Here is a 23,407-nt window from a genome sequence, read left to right on the forward strand (position 1 = left end):
TCCTCTGACAGAGCACCAATGAATACACATGTCTGTCACCTACGACCAGTCCCAAGACATTTCAGCCAGAGTCGGCATCCTCTAAACTCCTGGTCAGAGCTAGCCCCGAACAAAGCTCGCCACTTAAGGACCCTGACAGCATCCACTTGGCAGGCAGCTTTGCTGTCACAGAGCCCTTTGTGTTCTGTTCATAGTCAGACTTGGGGAGAGAAAACGCATTTGCCAAAAGGGTTGTTATCACCTTCTCCGTGATTCATGGGAAGGCTCCCCTCCTGGGAAGGGTGTTTTATTATGACTTCTCAGCTCTAGCTCCTTCTTACCCACTGTGGGCTGGGCTACATTCCTGCAATCCTGGGCTGTTCATAAAACACAAACAGCCCATTCAACAGGCCTGGCCTCTGGAGGATGCGTGGCCCGCACCTAACCCAGCTGTCTCAGCCTCTTGCCCCTGATGAGCTGGCCAGGAGCCCGTGGGGACCTTGGGCTGAGGTGCCCTCTGCATCCAGGCCATGATTATCTTATACAGTACTCTCAGGCCTTGGGAAGAAAGACATGACTACCCCCATTCCCGATACTAGGACTTAATGAGGCCCCTGGGATGGAGACAATGGGATGGACCAGTGACCAGGTCCCCCATCTGCTACATCCTGTCCCACCCATGCTGACTCCATCATTGGCTGAATGCTCAGATCCTGCCCAGTCATCCCCCAGAAGAACTGAACAGTGAAACACCAAGAGAAGGTGGCCTCCTGTGGAGGTTTATAAGCAAGTCAGACTTTGCTAGAGAGAGAGCGTGTACAGTGAGCACAGCTCACTGTGGTTCTTTCCTCATCATGGAGACAAAGTACCTGCCAGAGAAGTTCAAGGAAGGGAGGGTTTGTTCTGGCTCACTGTGTGAGGGTATCGTCCATCATGGTGGGGGAGGCGGCTGGTCCTGCTGCCTCCACAATCATGAGGCAGAGAAGGGTGAATACTGGCAGGGAGATAAGATTCAGGTCAAGCACGAAATACACAGTCTGTCAGAATCAGCATTCTGTCCATGATAAATAAATGTAGTGAGGGCACCCATGGGCCCAAAGTGCATCACCACTCATTAGAGACAAAAGTCACTAGTCATCCTTGTGACAAGGGAAGAGAGAAGAATCCTTCTCTTCACACACTTAGGGAACCTCCACCCCAGTTTAGTAGAAGAAGCCTGGATGGGGAGTCTCTGACATTCTAGGATCCAGTAGAATTGACAGAACAGAGGGAGCCAAGGACAAGAACACAGGAGCTCAGTTGTGAGGACACAAGAACCTAAGGCCTAAGGTGCAGGGAATGAAGAACGAATGTAGAGACCAAGAAAAGAGAACACAGGGACAGGGACAGAACACAGACACGGGGACAGAACACAGACAAGGACAGAACACAGACAAGGACAGAACATGGACAGGGACAGACATGGGGACAAGGACAGAACATGGACAGGGACAGAACAGAGACAAGGACAGACACAGGGACAAGGACAGGACACAGGGACAAGGACAGACACAGACAAGGACAGAACACGGACAAGGACAGACACAGACAAGGACAGAACACGGACAAAGATAGAGCACAGACAAGGACAGACACAGGGACAAGGATAGAACATAGTCAAGGACAGGACACAGGGACAAAGACAGACACAGACAAGGACAGAACACGGACAAGGACAGAACACAGACAAGGACAGACACAGGGATTAGAAAACCCTGAAGTATAAAGATGTTCTTGGAGACCCTGTTTCCCCAGAGCTAGGATGTAAAGTCGGAGGGAACCGAGCCATCTAGGTGTGGAAGCATTTTCTCTGGCTACTGCCCTTGTCACCTACAGAGGACTCAATGGCTGCCCACTCACTGGCTCAGTCAGCATTGGCATCATCCAATGGGCTGTGATCCCATTCTGCCTACTCTAGAAGTCCAGACTGTCACTGCTCAGATCCAGGTCTGCAGGGGACCCAAGGCCCATTAGCAGATGAGGCTGGAGAGAGCTAAGAACCATTGCTCCAGAAAATGGTTCAATCTTTGTGTTCAGCCACTTTAAACTCTTTGAATTTGCTTTTTGTTCTCTTTTATTCACATAGAGTGACTCACAAAAGGCCAGCATCCAAGAGGTACACATAAGTAGTTCAGAATGTATCCAGGGAGCTTCCCCTGGGTGGACCTTCGGTGGTAGACCAGAGCCTGTGGTACACCCAGCAAGTAGGGTGGGAGGCGTCAAGGAGGGCTCTAACTCTATTCAGAGGTCTGCAAACCCAGGCACTAGAACCCGCTTGCTCTAGCAAACTCATTGCTGTGGCCTAGGGTGTCCTTGCATGCCTACTGTGTAGACTGGGGGATCATGGAGTCCCTGGAGAACTCCTGGTGTGAAGGCTACCTCCCTACCCGTGACAGAGAATGAAGAGCTATGCAGGCCCCAGGATAGGACTGAAGTGGCCCTTGTGGTAGTACCATTGTTCTACACCACAGGGCTCAGGTATGAAGTCCCCACAAAACCATGGGACTCCTCAGAGCTCTAATGACCGGCGCACACACACCATACAGACCCATCAGACCACCTGTGTAAGTCAGGGGAGTAGGTGACCGGGAAAGGAAGAGGGCTCAGCGACCCTGAGACCAGACATGGCTTCCGATGAGGAGTGACCAGAGAGGGACCCACCCATCCAAGTAGCCTGGGTAGGAATGGCAGTAGGAGAGACAAGGAGGGTAAGATGCCAGGCAGGCAAGTGCCCTGGAGCTGGGCATCTCTTCCTCGAGGCGGTGCAAGTATGCAAGGTGCCAGCAGGCGCCCATCTAGAGCACTAAGTGCTGGACCACTCTGAACCACTTCCTTTCTGTCCCAAAGTCTCCCTGTGGGGCGGAGCGGGGGGGGTGGGTTGAAGACATTTAGAGAACTCTATCCCAACAATTGGGATGTGAAAAGAAGGGGAGGGGCCTCCTGACACCCAGCAGCTGTTCCCAAAGTAGGTCTCATTCCTCCTCATCCTTTTCCATCACACATTCCTTCCATCCTTTAACCACACACAACCCTTTGCTGGCCCCTCAGAGACACCGACTAGTTAGTGGAATCATTCAGGGCCCCAGCTTCTACACTATTCTCAGGGCTGGATCAGCCCCTGGAGTGTGTTGGGGGGGCGATGTTCCAGGGGGTATCAGCCCTGCAGGAGAGTGATTCCTCACTTCTAAGAGGGCTACTGGCAGTTGTTGAGTCCCTATTACGAGGAACCCCACAGACTCCCTCTGGGAATAGGTCCTGCAGGAAGGGCGGCTCTTGAAAACAGCCAGTGCCTGCCATGGTGAGTCGACTTGGCTGGGTACAGGAGAACCCACAGTCCAGGTCACTCCAGCCTAGCTCCAGGCCTTTCCAAGTGGGGCAGGGAGGGAGGGTTGGGAGGGGAAGAAGTTTGTCAAGATGATGATGGCCAGAGTGCAATAACCACTCAGACTGTGATCAAAGGGCAGCCTCTCCCACTTTTGAACAATTCTAAACACTTTGTAAGAATGTGAACCCCACCCCCAGCCTCAGCCTTGTAGGCCAAAGGTGAGGCTAATTAGAAACAACTTTTGGAAAGTCTTTTGTGGGGTGTGGGGCATCATGGGAGGGAGGTCCCAGCCCACAGAGCAGCATTTAGGAAGCTGTGCCAGCTAAAAGCTGACTCAAACCTTGTCCAAGATGATATCATTAAACGTGAACCGTAAAACCACAGGCCTTTGTATAGGCTACCATCCATCCACCCTCCCTCAAGTCCAACTTTCTATGTTGTTCTGGAAAAATCCTCATATCCAAAGGTCACCTCCATTATGAGACCCAAGGTTTTCCTTAAGGTCCACGGGCCCCAGAACACTGGAATCAAAAAGTCAAAATCCATCAGGTACTGCAACTGAGCCCCGCCCCACAGGGCCAACATGACAACCAGCAACACACTTCTGTTGCCTGTCCAGAAGGACAGGGCATACCGTCCAGTCTCCCCAGCCAGCTCCTACAACATTTGTGCAATCGTATCAGCCTCATGCAGCTGCCACCCAAAGTCCCACTCACTGGAGGCACAAATTGGTCTGTGTCTCACCTCCAGATCCCCCTCTCCTTACTCTCTCCAAGGACAATAAGCTCATTTAAGTCCCACCCAGCCATAGGAAGATGTCATCTACCACACTCATGGGTAACCCAGGTTGGCACCAGCCCAGCCATTGGAGGACACTGTCAACACACCACAAGAATCTACCAAGTCCTTTGGCAATGGGCATTCCTGCACGGGAAGGGAAGGTACAGATGCAGGAGACGAGGACCATCATCACCAGTCCCCACATCCAAGATTCTAGCAATGAAAGCAAAGTTCACTTAGATTGTATCCCAAACATGCTAGCCAAGCCACAGCCATGAGAATATACACGTAGGGTTGGATGTGCTTATGTAAGGGGTGGGGCAAATGGGAGTGTGGTGTAGGGTGTGTATATGTGTGTTGTATATGAGATATGTGTGGTGTTTGAGGTATATGGTGTGTATATGGTATATAAAGTATGTGGAATATATATGGTGATATATGTGATATATATATGGTATGTGGTGTGTATAGTACATGAAGTATGGTATGTGCATAGTAAATATGGTATGTGAGATTGGTGTGTGGTATGTGTAGGTCAGTGTGTTATATGGTATGTGTAATGTGGGTCTAGGTGGGTCTAGTGAGTATAAATATGCTACACACTGCTCGTGGTATTTGTCATGTGTTGTATGTGGTGTATGTGATACATAAGGTATGTAGCATGTGATTTATGTTGGGGAAAGCAGCTGTGAGGTGGTTTTATGCTATTTATGGTGTGTGGGTGAGGAGTGGCCATATGGAACTATAAGATGTGTAGTACATATGGTATGTGGTTTGTGGGGTGTGTGTTGTATCTGTAGTACATATGGTCTATTGTGTTATAGTAAGTGTTGTGTGTGATGTGGGAGTGAGTAACTTTTGTGGGCATATATGTGGTGCAGTGATCATGGTAAGTCCCATGTGTGGTATGTATAGTGTGTGTGTGTGTGTGTGTGTGTGTGTGTGTGTGTGTGTGTGTGAGAGAGAGAGAGAGAGAGAGAGAGAGAGACAGACAGACAGACAGACAGAGAGTGGCATATGGTGTGTATATATGGGGAGTCTATAGCATATGTAGGGGAACTATAAGCGTGTGTGGATTGTGTATGTGGCACATGTGGATGATGTGGGGTCATGGGGTTTGATGAATGTTTGTGGTGTGTGTGATTGTGGGGGTAGAATATGGGGTATATGAATGGGAGGGCTATGATGTATATGGTATATATATATGTGTGTGTGTGTGTGTGTGTGTGTGTGTGTGTGTGTGTGTGTGTGTATTTGAGGAGTCTTTGTAGGTAGAGGACTAGACATGCTTTGTAAGATAAAAAAATATATATATTTTTGCTGGGTGGTAGTGGCACACGCCTTTAATCCCAGCACTCGGGAGGCAGAGGCAGGCAGATCTTTGTGAGTTCGAGGCCAGCCTGGTCTACAGAGCAAGTTCCAGGAAAGGCGCAAAGCTACACAAAGAAACCCTGTCTCGAAAAAAAAAAAAAGAAAGAAAGAAAATATTTTTAAGAACCCAGGAAAGGGACTGAAGACATAGGTCACTCTTGGCATGTAGGAGGCTCTGGCCCAATCCCTGGCACACAGACAGCATCTCAAAAAATGAAAAGCAGCCACCAGGAGAGCGGGGCATGGTGGTGTACACCTGTGTTTTCGGCTACTCAGGAAGCCGAGGAGAGAGAATTTATGTTCGAGGCCAGCTTGGACAAATGCCCTGGTTTGCTTGTGGTTTCCAGGATAAAGACCATGATGCAAAGCAACCTGGGGAGCCAGGGTTCATTTGGCTTACACGTCCTGATTACAGTCCTTCATTGAGAGAAACCAAGGCAGGAAAACAAGGCAGGAACTGAAGCAGAGGCCATGGAGGAACGCTGCTTACTGGCTTGCTCTCTACAGCTTTCTAATACAACCCAAGACCACCTGTCCAGGAGCCGCAGTGTGCAAAATGGGCCGAGCCTGCCTATATCAACCATTAATCAAGAAAATGCTCCCACACACTTGCCTACAGGCCAATCTGATAGAGGCATTTTCTCACTCTAAGTTTGCTTTTCTCAGATGACCCAGCTTGGATCAAGTTAACAAAAAAAAAAAATCTTCATCGTGACAACTAAGCCCTGGCTCCACTAAAAAGGGCTGAAGGTATAGCTTGGTGGTAGAGAGCTTACCCAGCATGCATGACCCAAAGCCATGTTTTTAATAAAAATAAACCAGGAAAGCATGTGTGGCTTCCCCAGTGCAGGATGAGGTAGGAACTCTTTCACGGTGGGGTCAGTACTCAATGAGAGGTGTTAGCTTGGGCTGCCACAACAATACACCTCAGACTAGGCAGAAGGCACAACATGAACTTATTCTCTCACAGTCCTGGGGATGGAAGTCCAGGACCACATGCTATGTGGCCAGCCTCTGGTGAGGGCAGTCCTCTGACTTCAAAGGTTGACTCCCATTCTGTCCTCACACAGCTTCTCGACTGGTCTCCCTTCCCTTTCTTATGTCACCAGTGCAGTGGATGTGGGTCCACCCTAATGATCTCACTTAACCTTAATTACTCCTCAAGGCCCATCTCCAAATTCAGTCGCATTGAGAGCCAGAACTTCCATGTAAGAGTTGTCATTGAAGAGGATTCAGTCCATAGCAACAAGGAGTTTGGGGAGAGAGATATCAATGTCAACATTTCTATTTACAAGACACAGAGCTCTGAGGAGAAGGGAACCACCAGGCATGTTGGGAAAAAGGAGGACACCACCCATCCCCTCTCCAGGAGGTTGAGATAAGAGGTAGGAGCACAATGCATTTGGTAGAGACTCTAGGAACCACATGCGAGAACACAGATGTGTGGGCTAGATCCACACCTACAGGAAGCACTAAGAAGCTTCCAGATCCTCTGTCAGGGGTCAATATGCTTACATGGGGTATGAAGAGAATGTGGCCCCTGAGAGTCATGTTATCACATGCTGAGGGTCAGAAGTCGGATTCTTAGATCACACATAGACTCCAGGAAGCTCAAACTGGGAGAGCGCCAGGCTTGAGGAGTAATGGTAGGGATCAAATACTATCTGTTCTAGAAGATGTGCCCCATCCTCCAAAAATGCAGTAAGAAGTCAAATGCCAAAGATGATGGGAGGTGCAGACACATGGGTGTCAGGCACTCACCCCATTCTCTCAAACACACTGTGGAGCAAGTGCTCTGTCAGGGTCAACTCAAGACCCTACTCTTCCCCTGCCACCTGGGAAAGTTCTGCAGATTTCCCAGGAGGACATAAGCAGAGTTCCTTTGGTCTCCATGCTCTCAGAGGGAACAAAAGTGGAGTTCAGGGCTCCGAAGTCAGCCAAGAGCTGAGACACTAGGACCAAGTGAAGTTCATGAGGCTGAGCCCAACACCATGTTGTTTCGCTCCTCACGGTGATGGCCAGTTTGCCCTAGAGAGAGCAAACGTCAAGGGTTTGAAAAAGCTACCCAGAATTCCAGTGTGTCGCTTTGCTACCGAAGAATTAGTTTAGGGCACGCCAAGGAGCACTGAGAATAAGTAGGGATGACCAAGGAACGAAGGAGCCCAACAAAGGCTGAGTATCACCTTTTCAGCGCACTACCTTCTTGGGCTAAATTGATCCACACCAATCTAACTGCCTGTAGTGAGCAAAAGTGAACATTCTCTAGATGCTAGAGTCTAGAGCAGGGTTTCTCAAACTGTGGGTCACAACCCCTTTGGAGGTCAAATGGCCCTTTTCCAAGGGTCACATATCAGATATGCTGCATATCAGATATTTACTTTACGATTTATAACAGTAGCAAAATTACAGTTATGAAGAAGCAGCAAAATAATAGTTGGGGGTCCGCACAACATGAGGTATTAAAGGGTCACAGCTTCAGGAAGGTTGAGAAACACTGGTTTAGAGCAAGGGAACATCATTCAGAGCTACAAAAAATATGACCTCAATTTTTATGCTCAACATGCATCAGAATTACCAAACACGGGCTGGAGAGATGGCTCAGCACCTGTAGAGCACTGGCTGCTCTTACAGGGGTTCCCTTCTCAGTCCCCACATGACAGCTAACAAGCAGCCATCTAGAACTCTAGTTCCAGGGGATCCAGTGCCCTCTTCTGGTTTCTGTGGGCACTGCCTACACATGGTACATAGATAAACATGCAGGCAAAACACCCAGACACATAAAATAAAACTAAATCTTTTTTTTTAATTACCAGATATACTGGACATGACACCAAAAGAGAAAGGTCACAATACTGTTCTGGAAACAAATGTCCAACAACCAAAGAACTGATAAATAAGACATGGGTGACTACATAAAGGGTTGTTATATAGCAACAAGGACAACTGCTATGGAACAGTGTGAGGAGACACAATAAACAAAATGTACGAGTGCATACAGCGGAACCCATTGCCAGGAAATTCAAACACAGACAAGACCAGTCTGTGGCAGTAGATAAAGACCGATTATCTTTCAGGGAGACATCAAACACAGGAGACGTGAGGAAGACTTTGGAGTAATGGGAACTTAAAACACCTTGAACTGGGTGAACTTTGCAGGAAAGGTGTGCACAGAGCACCTCATCATGCTAAAAACACCGGGGGCCTGTGCGCTTTGCTATAGGTAAACCATATCTCATTGCAAAATAAAGAAAGCCCTTCCCTATTCAAAATCAGTGAACAGAACCCAGTACCTGTCTTTCCCAGCGGATTAGATGTCGCTGAAAGGACGGAGTCCCTGAAGGAAAGTCTGGAGAAAATTCCACGGAGAGAAAAACGCAGCACTGGGGAAATGGCTGGGAGAAGAAAGCTTTTGTTGCCCGAGTGTGAGAGTCTAAATTAAAGCCCCCAGGACCCACGCAAAGCCAGTGTGATAATAGTGGCCTCACACCCCAGGGGCCCTATGATGAGATGGGCAACAAGAGACAGAAGTCCCTAAAGCTCACAGGCCAGCTAGCCGGGTGTATGCAGGGGTACAACAGAGACCTTGTCTCAAAGTAGAAGGTCAGGACTGACAGACAAGGTTGTCCTCTGGCGTTCACACATGTGCTGCAGGACACAGATGAGCACAGACACACACACACACACACACAGACACACACACATGCACAAACACACACACATACACACACACACACACACACACACACACACACACACACACACACACACATGAGACAAAGGACAGAGAAAAGAAGTGACCAAGCAGTGAAGAAGGGCCGGGGAGACATCCCAGTGGATAAGGCGCTTGCTGTGCCAGCGTGAGGACCTGCATTTGAATTCCCGACACTCAGGCACAGCAGATCCAGTCTGTAATCTGGTGAAAGGCAGAGGTAGCAGGATGCCAGGGCTCACTATCCAGGCAGAGTAGCCAACGAGTGAGTTCCAGGATTCGTGAGAGACTCTGTCTCAACAAGTCTGAGAGTGATGGAAGAAGACAACATTGACCTCTGGCCTCCAGCGTATTCACATACTACATACTTTGGCCTCCGTCCACAGACACGGGCAGTAGCAGACACACCTGGGAAAAAGGAAGGAGAGAGGGACTTACTAACAGATGTATGAACATGGTCCTAACTGGGAACCCCCACTGAGATTCACATGATCCAGAAAACTGTTGAGAAATGTGTGAACAAAAGCACCCCTTTTATAATATAAAACTGACAAGGAGAGACTTAGCACTTAAGGAGAGGAGGCACCTTGAGTCTGCACACCCTGTGACAAGGAGGCTGGAAAACTGTTCCACACCTGCATGTAACCTCTCACCCCGGAGAGCAAGATGGCCCAAGGGGGCAGAGGAAGCAGGGGCTCGGAGGCAAGGTCATCATTTAGCCCTCAAGAGCAACCAAGAAATTTCTCCTATTTGCTTAGCTGGACTTGAGAACACCTTCAGGCCGGTGACTCATTCTGTTTTCAGGGTGGCTGTGCCCTGCCTGGGACACCACTGCCCATGAGGCACAAGGCAGAGAGCTGATCACTTTAGTATGGTGGGCACAAAGATTTCCGTCTGTATTCCAGAGACAGCAAACTTGGAGATGCTTGACCCATGCTTGAGAGGAAAGGAAAAGACAGATGTAGCTGAAGGAGCATTGGAGTCTGCTCCTGCTGTTACTAAATCCCGTCAATTGGGGTGGGTAGGGGGGTTATGGGCAACATGAACCCCCTCTAACAGTTCTGGAAGGTGGTAGTCCAATGCCAACGTGCCTGCAGATTCAGCATCGGAGAGACCTTGCCCTCAGGTTCACAGGCTCTGCCTTGTGGTATGCTCACGTGATGGATGAGGCGAGGCAGCTGGAGGTCTCTAGGGCACTAACCCCATTCAGGAGCTTCCAGCTCATGACTTCATCACCTCAAGGAGGCTCCACCTTCCGGTACCACCACTAGGTTTTCAACATGAATTTGGGGGTGACACAAATATACTGCAAAAAGGAAATAATGGGGTAAATTTGGGGGTGGCAAAACATTCAAACTGTAGCAAGGGGGTACAGTTTTTAACAAGTTTTTTTTAGCATTTTATGGAGTATGTGGCTGTAGTATGACCTAAGAATGGATGAAAAGGGGGGCCAGACCCCACCTCTGAGTACCAAATGTTATATCCCATTAATCTCCCCCATACTTTCTCCTGTGTGCTTCACCATGCCTCAAATTAAACATCTCTATGGCCAAGCCACCTAGCATCTCCCAGCTTAGAGAACAAAATGCCCTATCCAGCAGCATGAAGCAAAACTCTAGGCCTCACCCTGACACCCTCCTCTTCCTCACTATTATTATTTGACCCTCAGGGCTCAGAGCACCTCCCTTCCTAAACAGTTCTGACATCGGCCTATCTCTACCCCCTTCACCACCCACCACTACCAGCCTAGTGCACATGACCAGGGTCAAGTGGATTCCAGCAGTAACCAAACTGGGGCCTCTCCCAGGTATCAAGACCACTCCTGCAGTCAGAGGCTCTTTCCATAGAGCAGACCCCATTGTGACTCCTGTGGCAATCCCTGCCAAACTGTCATGTGGATTCTCCAAAGGCTCACAAAGCACTGACCTGACCAAGGATGCTCTGTGGCCTTTCCTACTGGCCAATGGGACCTCCCCTGTTCCTCTGCCTCTGGCACACTCACTACCTCTTTGGCCCCTCAAGGTGCCAGTGCATGTCCCCATAGGTCTCTTCACATCTGCCCCTTCCTCAGTACCTACTCCCAGACGTCAAATGTCAGCCAAGCGCAGCTTCCCAGAGAAGCCCTCTAACTAGTCTGGAGGGATGGCCTACTAGCTAGCAGTTTTGTTCAGAACCCCCTGTTAAACCTCAAGAGAGCAGTAGCCGGTTCTCAGCAAGGACCAATAAGTACGTGCAAGCCCAAGAAATCCCTGTTGAGAGCAAATGATCTCCTTTCGCCTGTGAGACAGGCCCGGGCAACATGCATTCTTGGTTTCCCTCTACAAAGCCAGAGAAATGAAGGAAGATAGTCAAACCGTCACAAAGCCCAGGGCAGGCGCCTCTCCCTGTGAAAGAAGAGGAAGCTCCGTTCGCAGCTGACTAATGAGGCAAAAATAAGCCATGGGGATTGCACGTATTACCTTGAGAATTCTGCCACAAAAAAAAAAGGAGAAATAAAGTGTGGGCAGCGTAGGCATGTCTGCTCTCCCACCCCCACGCAGCCGCTCTCGTCCTGATCGGTAGCTAACACGTTCCTTAAGTACTTCCCAAGGAAACAGCCCAAGCGGTCTTTCCCACCGATTTGAAAATTCCTTATAGTAAAAATGTCAAGGGTGAAATAAGACAATGCATTTTCCCAGCCCTACATCAGGCCAAATTACATATAAGAGCCAACATCTGAACAATAAAACTCAGAATGAGGCTCACCTTTAACTTGCTGGAACCCTGGCTGAGGTCGGGATTAAATCGCTCAGAGGTTGAAGTGAAATTTTTCATTTCCCAAGGCTTTTTCAGACACGAGGCACAGATCTCCTTGGCCCCTTCCCAGCCTCCTCCCTGCCTCCTTCCATCCTGCCCTGCTTGACCCCTGTAGCCTGCAGCTAGACCCTACAAACCCTGGAGAGACACTGGTGACCGACTGCTGAGAAACCATCTTTACCTTGTGGCTGTTCCTAACCCCTCCATCAGAGGACAACAGGAGCCGTTCCTTCCTTGCTCTTTGCTGGGCAAGGGAGGGTTGCCATCATGGATGTCCCAGACTGCAATTTTAAGGGCCTTTGAGGAGAATGTCCGTGGTAGAGTTGCAGGAGACAGACAGAGTCTCTCTGATGTGCTCGTCCACAAGATTTCATGCTCTTACCCCGGACAATCAGATTCCAATTCCCAACTCTAACCTAATACTCAGAGTAAATCCAATTTTCCATATTGCCTTCTTTTCCCTACTGATTTTTCCCATCGCAGACAAGAACGGGATGGCAAAGCAACACGGAGTCACCCTGCAGAGACACCAGTCCTTCTCCTTGATCTGCAAAGAAAAACAGCATCCAGAGCAGAGACCCAGGCAGCCCACACTTGAAGCCTTCTCTGCCTGACAGGTTCTCTGTCCACAGTGAGACTCACCTTATACAGCCCAGTGTGGTCAGCCCCTCCCACACAAGGCCCTCCTGGACTTCAGCAGTGCGGCCAGGTCTGCGCCTCTCCTCCTCCTCCTTGCCCACCTGGCTCTGGAGACCATTGCTTTGGTTTTCATCCCAGATTCTCTGGAGAATGACAGACAAAGCTTAAAGTCGGTGTACCTCTGACTATCACTGGCAGGGCAGCCTTGGGCACAGGGCTCCCTCTGAACAAGACAAAGGAGGTCTTCCACTCCCATAGCCAGGGTGGCGTCAGAGAGGGCCATACAGTCACGAAGCATTCTTCTCTGTCAGACGGAGGCCCAGGATGTCAACTCTCTTCTAAGTAATGAAGCATCGGAGGAAGTCTGCTAAACTAGAGCAAGATCAGGATACCCAATACAGCTGGAAAGCACTCATCGCACCAAGAAACAGAAGCATCCTGGCTTGAGCCAGAAGAGGTCAATAAACAGTGATGTAGGAAATTAGTGGTGAGGATTCTAGGGTAGCCATCATCAAAACGCTTCCACAAGGAGCTAGAAACACACTGGGAACTTATGAACTAGAAAGTCTCATCAAAGGGATAGAATCTATGCCGGGCAGTGGTGGTGCACGCCTTTAATCCCAGCACTCGGGAGGCAGAGCCAGATGAATCTCTGTGAGTTCGAGGCCAGCCTAGTCTACAGAGTGAGATCCAGGACAGGGAAACCTTGTCTCGGAAAACCCAAGGGGGAAAAAAAAGAGGTAGAATCTAAGAAAAGGGGGGGAAATGGAAACATTGCAACTGGAAAAACACAGTACCAAAATAAAGTGGAAAACTCATTGGATGGGCTCCCCCAAGAACGGAAAGCAGAGGAAAAAACGTGACTAGAGAAGAGAGGTCACACACAACCCACTGCGAGCAACAGCGGGCATCGGTGGCCAGGGAACTAACAGAGCTCAGAGGCCTGTGAGGCCCTAACCAGGAACGCCACACTTCAGTCCCTCCGCTTCATTCATTCAGTTCTGGGAGAGAAGGGAGTGAGGAAGAGATTGAAAAACCATGCCAAGAAAGAAGGAGCTGAAATTTCCCGAGACAGACCAAAAAGGGGGTTGGGGGCGGGGCACAAGTCCGTTGTCCCGGCTTTCTTTCTGTTGCTACAATTAAAAAAAAACAAACTCACCTCTGACCAAAAGCCAACAGGGAAAGCGGCTACATGGCTGCAGTTTGGCAGTTCCAGGTCACCGTCTGTTGTTGAAGGAGGTGAAGTTCCAGCCATGAGAGACTGAAGACCTGAGTTCAGATCCCGAGTCCCCACTAATGGCTAGATGCTGTGACAACGTGCCCCCTAGCACTGGGGAGGTGGACACAGGAGGATTGCTGGAGTTCATCCGGCAGTCAGTATAGCCGGATTGATGAGCTTCGAGGTCAGTGAGAGACCCTGTCTCGAGAATAAAGGTAGAAGGGATGGAGAGATGGCTCTGAAGTTGAGAGCACTGGCTGCTCCTCCAGAGGACCTGGGTTCGATTCCTACCACCCATATGGTGGCTAACTGCAGTCTCAAGGGATTCTACACTCTCTTCTAACCCCCTCAGGCACCAGACATGCATGTGATACACAGACAGACATGCAGACACCCATAATACATGAAGTAAGTAAATCATTCAAAAAATTAAAATAAAGGTAAAGAGAGGAATACATTCAATGTTGACAACCTTTGGCCTCCATGTACACATGCGCACACATGCACATATGACACTAACAAGTACATTCAACACACAAACACACACACTTTTTTAAAGAGAGAAAACAGGCGAATGGGAAATCAAGACCCTCTCATGGTAGGGCATCGTGGAGTGACAGGAAGAAAATAGCCAGAAGAATAAAAATACCAGTCAATGAGGGCTGGAGAGATGGCCCAACAGTTAGCAGCACTTACTGCTCTCCCAAAAGACTCAGGTTTGGTTCCCAGCACCCACATAGTGGCTTACAACCACTTGTAACTCTAATTTCAGGAGATCCCAGGCCTTCTTCTGACCTCCATGGACTCCTGGACATACATGGTACACATCCAGACACTCATACACATGAAGTCATTTTTTTAAATCAGTCAATACAATAACCCAGGCTTTAGGGAAGTCTTATGCTAAACGTTCATGTTTTCACACTTGAAAAACATCTTGAGGTTCCCGTTGGCAGATAGGGAGCAGCTGGGAAATTGCTGAGTCTCCATTAGGTTGTTTGAAGCTAATTTAGAAGAGGCTCATTCAGTCTCATTAGGAAAAACAACTTCATCTGATCACTCTGCTTTTCAAAATATTCCCCCATCCTTATTTATAAGTTAGATTTCCCATAGAGAGCATCATATATTCATAAAACTTGGAATTTCAATCTCACGCTTATGCCAAATGGAGCTGCCAGGTTTAGCCAATAAAAATATAAGAGGCTCGATTATTCTGTTTAAATATTGCATGGGCACAGTCACGGTAAAACCGCTCACTGTTAATTGGTACTCACTGAGTGAACATCCTGTACACAGGGTGTCCATGGGCTGGCAGCCACGTGGGATGCAAGTCTCTCAGAGTCTGTGACAGAGGGGTTCCTTCCAGTCAAAGAAACAACTGAGAACCCCACCCTTCCAAGAACCTGCCAAGGGATCCACACATCCCATGTCATCAGTCCCGGTAATTAGTACAATCATCCTCAGAAGTATCGCAAGGTCTTGGTGCAGCAGTAGACTGGAGGATGGCTCTCAGGGTTCCACACGATGGAACCTAAGACCCAGTGGGATGCTATAACAGGTGATTAGGGCGTGAGGGCTCCATCCTTATAAATGGGCTTGTGGGAACTAGCCTGAGTCTGCTGCCCTTCTGTCCCTTCTACCATATGAAGATACAACACCCAAAGTGCCATCATAGAAGCAGGGACCAGGCCCTCCACAGACTCCAGAACTGCTGGTGCCTTGATCTTGGATTTCTCCGCCTCTCCAACCCTGGGAAATACACTTCCACTTATTTGTTATACCAGTGGAGACAGCGTAAGACACTTGCATGAGGATGCTCAGGGGCTTTTTCAAAGTTTTAATTCATATGTGGGTAATACAGATCTGGTCCTTGTGGTCTCTGAGGGGAAATGAAAGGTTTAAGTGTCAGGCAGAGACAGACTGGGTGCCTATCCAAGTGACCCTGGCACATCTCTGTAACCAGGCCACTGTCCCACACATGTTCACACTACACCCATCCCAGCCCCTCAAGGCAGGGGAGTGGCCAATGTACATTCCAGCCATATAACAAACACTCGAGGTGGGACTTGGTCAGGATCACGGGCCTCTCAGAGCACTGAAAACAGCAGTCACCAACACACAGAGGGGCATAGGCAAGGGAGTAGCCCCAAGAGAGGCTAGGGGAGAGGAAGGCAAGCAGCCAAGGATGCATTTGCTAGGACAGGGCAAGATGCCTTCCCAAGTGACAGCAGCGGTGGATGAGAAGTGGGAGAAAGCTGGATTTGGCAGTACTTGCCCGAAAAGCTTCTCAATGAAAATACAGCTTGTTCTCACACACCTGGAATTCCCATTGCATTTCACAAGCCCTGAAATTCGAGCTCTTGGTTAGAGCAAGACCCCTCCCAGCTGGCCCCAGGGTCTCCTGAACTGAGCTCAGAGTCCACAGCTCACCACAGCTTGGCTCAGGACCATAGTTACTCCTTCCGAAACAGCATGGACAGCCTACTTGGGATTTCAAAAGCATAAATGCACATTTTCCATGAGCCCCTTATCAGGCTGCTGGGTGTGAAGCCAGAACTCAGATCCAGGAGCTGGGAGAGAAGTCACCAAAGAACCTCCGTGGCCAGGATAGGACAACAGCACTCCATGGCCTCGGCAGATGGTCCTCCAGAAATAGGTTCAACCTACAAAAGGAATTCACTCTTGTCAAAGCATATCATTCACTCATTTACTTAGTCATTCATTCATTCATCCAGCATTTATGAAGCACCTACAGTATGCTGGCTCTGTAGGGGTAAGTAAGGTACACAGGAAGGGAATGAGTTGCCCCTTCTCTGACTACTGGCACAGGCTTCTGTGAGCAACACCAGCTGCTAAAAAGTCCCAAAGAATAGCTTCCTCTTCTGCCCAAGGGCATTGCTATGGTCCAGGCACCAGAGGACAGGGCCTAGTGTGGAAACAATCTGGGCATGTCCAACACCATCATGCCAATGGAGTATGACCATAGCCAGCGGCATCTCTGCCCCATCCTGAGCATCCAGGTCCTCAGTGAAGGTGAAACCAAGCTGGATTCCATGGGCCACTCGGGGCCAAATAAAACCTCAAACCAGGGCCAGTCACCATCTCCACCACCACTACCACCATTGTGCCATTCCAAAGCTCAATCTAAGGGGAAGGTAGTATTCTGCCTTCTGTCTCTGGGAAGCTTGGAGCCAGATGACAGAGCGGAGACTGGCAGGGACAGGAGGGGCATCCTTAGTCTAAAAGCAGTGCAACCGGGTTCTGGATCCCGCATCCAAAGTGCTCGGAGCCAGAAATGCTGCAGACTTTAGATTTTTTTTCCCTTTGGGTAATATTTACATAGAAATAATGAGAAGGTATCTTGGAAATGGGGTTCAAGTCTAAATATAAAATTTATTTATGTCCCATAAACACTATATATATATATATATATATATATATATATATATATATATAATCTAAAGGTAATCTTAGGCAATATTTTTAAGAACTATATGCAAGAAGCAAAGGAACAAGCTTTTATGACATGGAAATTCTGAATTTGTGGTGTTGGGTCAATGCAAAAAAAAGCTCCAGATGTGGGAGCACTTGAATGTTGGATTTTCACAAGATGTGGGAGCATTTGGATGTTGGATTTTCACATCAGGAATGCTCAGTTTGTAGCTCCAAAGGAGAAGTGAAGAGGAACTGCTGGCCTGACCTCAGAACATGGAGAGCAGGTGATCCTTGCCAGCAGCCTGTAGTTCAGAGATCAAACCACAGGCCTGTGGGGAACTGGAGGTTTCTATAATTGGTGCTCAGGGGGTCACATGTGCACTTTGGCTTTCTGTGGGAAACCAAGAGCAGCATCAGGGGCCGTTAAGTCATTGAGACCTTCATTCTGTCAGGCCTTGATCCCCTCCAATCTCACCAGGAAGGACCAAGTGCTTCCGAGTCACTGTGGCATCATCTCCCCTGATCTGTCATAGCCCTACATGACAGTGAGCCACACAGGAAAGTCCTTCATGGCACCACCACACAGAATAGGCGAGTCACCAACAGACATCCAGCACCACTGTCCACATTCTGCACTCCTTTGTGTCGGGGAGCCCTGAGCAGTGAATGGCACATCCCTCTGTCACGATGTTCTACCAACACAAGCATCCTGGATACCTGAACCATGGGCCACACAGTCCACCAAACACTGGACCTGCACCATTCTTAATCCTTCCCAACACACCGCAAAGGGCGGTTGGCCATCCACATCCATGGGTACTGCATCCACGAATTCAATCAACCACGGATCAAAAATACTCAGGAAATAAAACTTCATCTGTGCTGAACAGGAAAGAAACATTTTCCTTGTCATTTCTCCCTAAGCAATAGAGTACAACAACCGTGGGGCCATTTGCATTATATTAAGTATTTAGGTATTGTAACTAATCTGTAGGTGATTTTAAAGATTATGGAGGCATGCATGTAAGCTACATGCAGATACACAGATACAATGGCCTTCTCGTCTAGGCATGATGGTGCATACCCATGATCCCAGCATGCAGGAGGCAGAAGCAGAAGAATTGCCATAAATTTGAGGCCAGCCTGGTCCCCAGCTTATGCCAGTCCAGCCAGGGTTATCTGGTGAGACTTTGTCTTTTAAAGTTAAAAAATACATAGATAAAAAATTATCCCTTTTCTATCAAGACTTGAACAACCTGGAGGTTTGGTTTCCTAGTTTGGGGGTCCTGGACCCAATCCCCCGTAGATCCGGAGGGGTAGCCTTACATCACCCTGAAGGCCTAGCTTACAGCTGCAGGGACAAGTTCAGGTGTCCCACTGCCCTTCCAAGCCCCACCCACACTGGTATTTGAAACCCTAGTCTCAAAGCCTAGCCTGAAAGCCCCCGGCTCGGCACCAACCTCAGATAACCATGTTGTCTTACCTTGGGTTTCTATTGCTGTGAAAGGACACCATGACCACAGCAACTCTTAGAAGAGAAAACATTTAACTGAGGTGGAGGCTTACAGTTTCAGAGGTTCAGTCCAGTCTCACCATGGTGGTGTGCAGGCAGACATGGCGCTGGCTACATCTTGATCAGGAGGCAACAGCAAGTGGACTGTGACACTGAGTGAAGCTTAAGCAAAAGAGACCTCAAAGTCTGCCCCCACAGTGACACACTTCCTTCAACAAGGCCACGCCTACTTCAAAAGACCACACCTCCCAATAGTGCCACTCCCTATGGACTTTTGGGGGCCAGTTACATTCAAATTACCACACATATGTATGGTGGGAGGTGAAGCCAGGCAGAAGCTGCTCACCTCCTTCATATATATATATATATATATATATCCCTCTCTCTCCTCCATTTCTACACCGTCTTCCAATATAGCCCAGGAGGTATGTGTTCCTCCTGCCTCATGCCCACAAGTGCTAGGGTTCCCGGCATGAAATACCACATCTGGCTCCTGCCCAGTTTTTCTAACTACCCCCTCAGATGAGCCATTTTGCACTCCGTCTTGCAGATAAAAAACCTACAGATCTTCCTTGAAGATCCTCCTGAAGCTGTGTCTTCAATGGCAAGCAAGGGAATGGTCAAGTCGAACTGAAACAGCAATCCAGTCTCAGAGCCGGCTCCAAAAGATACCACAGCGAAGCTCAGGGCTGGGGGATGGAGCTGGGATCAGTTAACTAGACTGCAAGTCTGGCTGTGCCCCAGGAGGGCATCTATAGGTTGTGGATTTTTGTTTTAACTCAAGGACAATTTTATTGGGGTCTGGGAGAGAAAACACTGGGGAAAGCAAGCGGAGCCGATCTCAGCAGCTGCTAGAAGATGGAGATAACGCTGTGAAGCAGACACTCCCACCCAGGGCCTCACAAGTGCAGGCTTCCATGGCCAAGGCAGGCTGGCTTCTCAGAGGAATGGACATGGAGATGGTTTCTGGAGGTAAATGCATCTTTTGGAGTGTCCCAGGTCCCACTCTGTGGGAAGGGAAAGGATACAGAAGTAAAGCAAGAAATGGACCTCAGTGCAGGCTGGTCTGTGGGAAACACAAACACTAGTTCAACAATCGGAAGTAGAGGTGTGGTTTGTGTGACCGGCCAAGACGAGAGCCCTGATGTCCAGAAGACCTGCGCCTGGTGCAGCGTCCATCTGCAACCGAAAGCAGGAAGGGACAAAGGACACGGCCATAGCTTGGCCCAGCGTTCCTAGTGACATGCTATCAGGGCCATAGCTCAGCAAGTGTGCCGTAAAGGAAGAACCATCCTTCTTGGTGGACAGCCAGCTGGCACCGTATATACCCACTATGGTTCCAATGCATTGTGTTTAGTATGCTGCTAACCCCTCTAACCCCCTTGGGAGTTGGCACCTGTGCTTAGCAGTGAGCTGGGCCAGTATGAGTTTCCTATCTTTCTTAAGTGTCAAGGATGCACCAACTTAACATGAGTTTTCTGGCACCGATTGCCAGCACACGTCTTTGCTTTAACTCCACCTTGCTTTGTCTTGCTGCCGCGCTGGATTCTTCCCTTGCCTGCTGCCTCAAGTTTAGGCTCTGTCCGCCAGCAGAGGTCGCCAGAGTAACACCGGAGGAGGACGTACCATCTTTTTCCTGGCTCTGATTTACCAGTCTTCCTCAGTCCATCCACTTGGCCATGGTTACAGAGCCTCAACCCAGTGAGGGGAGAGGGGGCCCACCTACCAGTGAGTTTAGAGACAACTCAGCTGGCTTCCTCACGGAGGACTCAGAGACACCCAGAGAGTAGTACTATAGACACCTCAAACTGCCTCCATAAAGGGCTTCTTAGCAGCTGACTGTTGAGTCCAGCTGTGCGCGCAGGCTTCTCAGCAAATTTAACAGCACCACCCGTCCCCACAGGTACCCACGAGGTGTGCTGGGGGAGGGCTCTGTCCCTATGGCAGCTCAGTTCCTTGCTTCCTCATTCTTACCTAATAAACACAGACCATCTCCTATCCTGACAACCCAGGAAAACGTCTCTGGTTTCTGTTGAGCTAAAACCACACGTGACCTCTCCATTAGGGTCCCCACTCCTGTCTTAGGAAGGACTTCGTTCCCTGCCAGCTCACCCACATTCTTGGGTACCCTTCCTGAGGGTATTCGTTAGAACTATCCCATCTCCACAGGAAGTTACAGGTTCTCTCAAGCCTTCCCTGCTCCTATGAGGGCAGTTATGGTCACATGGAATTAGTACCAGAGATGGAGATGGGTTCCCAAGAATGGGTTTTGAGACTGATCTGAGATCGTACTTGTGGGCTTATGCAGGGCTCAGCTCACAGCCAGTGAAAAATAGGATGCCTGTGCTCAGAACTGACTGCTGCTCACTAGCATCAGAGCAAGCTGTCACCTTCGAGGACTGTGACAAAGCCACCTGAAGCAAGGGCCTTGGGGGCCCCAATAGCTGCTGGGCCAGTCCTATCACTACAGGGGCTGTAGTGTGAGACTGGATCCTCTGAGGGCACTAGGAGCTGGCAGAGAGGAATGACAAATAGGTTTGGAACCCAGCACAAAATGGTGAGGCATTGAGAACAGAAGAGCTCTCGCACAACATGCATACACACACACACACACACACACACACACACACACACACACACACACACGCACGCACGCACAGGTGGCTAGTCTCTCTGAGATTCAGAAAATACCTAATTGCTTTGGCTATGAACAGTGCTGCATTCACAGCTTTATCAGTCTCCCAGCAAAGTCAGGGCATTGCCAGGGCAAGGGCGGAACCACAAAACCAGGAGCAGAGATCGTTGTGGGCCCAGGAGAAACTTAAACCCCGGGTCATTTTGAGTCTCCACTGCTATGAGCCGCTTGACTTCCCGTGCCATCAAAGATGTACTTCCTTTACCTGGAAGTCCAAACTCTTCGGGAGTAGATGCTTTAAAAGGATTGCTCATTCTCCGTATTTATAAAACCCCTGTTGCTGTAGTCCTGCTGCTAGGGCCATATGTACATGTGTCCATTGTGGCTGGGTTCCCTAAGATCGGTTGATTTCTGCCTTGTGTCCAGTTGCGATTTAGTGTGATGGTCTCCACTTACGGTAAGGTTTCTTTGATGAGTGGTGGTAGCTTCACTTAATCTGTGTGGTAGCTTCACTTAATCTGTGGGTATAAGATTTAGAATGCAGTAAGGACTTATGCCAGTCTAGCAAAGTGGCGGGAGCGTATTCTTTTAGTAATAGCCAGGCATGGTGGCATCCACCTGTCTGTAGTCCCAGCACTTGGGAGATTGAAAGCAGGAGGATCAGGAGTTCAAGGTCATCCTCAGCTACACAATGAGTTGGAGATCAGCCTGGGCTACATGAAACTTGTTTTTTTAGATTTGTTTGTTTGTTTGTTTGTTTTCAAGACTGGGTTGCTCTGTGTAGCCCTGACTGTCTTGGAACTTGCTCAGTAGACCAGACTGGCCTCAAACTCAGAGATGCTCCTGCCTCTGCCTCCCGAGTCCTGGGATTAAAGGCATGCGCCACCGCCACCCGCCACTGCCACCACCAAGCTTAATTTATTATTTATTAGTGTTTTGCCTGAATATATGTCTGTGTATCATGAGCATGCCTGGTACCCACAGAGGTCAGAAGAGGTCATCAGATCCCTTGGAACCGCAGTTAGATGGTTGTAAGATGCTATATGGATGCTAGGAACTGAACCTAGGGTCCTCTGCAAGAGCCGTCAGTACTCTTAACTGCTGAGCCAACTCTCCAGGCCATACATGACACTCCTTTGAAAAATGTTTCAGTGTCTATGTCTTCTTGTCTACTATCTAGGATTACCCCCACATGCACACTTTTTTTTCTTTAGGGGCAGTAATTCTGGACTCTGTTATATATTTGGGGTATGTCTAGTAAATTTCTGCTCTTTGTCACTGTCCCTTCTACTTCATGTTCTCTTGGCTGTTTTCTACTATACTAATTCTCAGCCTTTCTCTCTTTGGGGTGACTCCTCACCCCTCTCTGTATACAACGGGGACTGTTTAGCTTCCACTAACACGTTTATCCTCCATCTTCCATCACCACCATCTGACATGACTAGACTTGCTGGTACGGCTCTATGCAACAATCCTTCCGTCAGGAACACTTACACACGCGTCACAGCTGTCATGGTGGTTTCTATTGTGTCGACTTTTCCTTGCTCAGCTAGTTTCCATTGTTATGTTATACTTATCAATAATTGTGGTACTTATCAATACTTATCAATAATTGTGGCGTCCAGTGTCCAATGCTGAAGACTGAGCAAACATCCCACATGCCTGGTGCCTTCTCTTTTTATTTTGGAACCTCGGTTTCCTCTGTAAGCCTTCCTCCTTCTTGGCTTTACTCCCTCATTTTGAAGAATATCCTCAAGTAATTTCCTAAACTTTTAGAGTTCCTAAGTCTTTCAGAGTAGCTTTTAATTGACCTGGAAATAACTTCCCTTCAAAAATTTGAATCAGAAGTCCCATGGTCTCTCATGCCGCTTGCTCACGGCACCTTGTGCAGCCACTGTTTACCCACACCAGCCGTTCTGCAGTCTGAGATCACAGCGATCTTCCTGACATTAACACAAGCCTTCCCT

Source organism: Peromyscus californicus, unplaced genomic scaffold (assembly GCF_007827085.1).
Source record: "Peromyscus californicus insignis strain IS unplaced genomic scaffold, ASM782708v3 Scaffold_21__1_contigs__length_65335640, whole genome shotgun sequence".
In the NCBI taxonomy this organism is placed as follows: domain Eukaryota; kingdom Metazoa; phylum Chordata; class Mammalia; order Rodentia; family Cricetidae; genus Peromyscus; species Peromyscus californicus.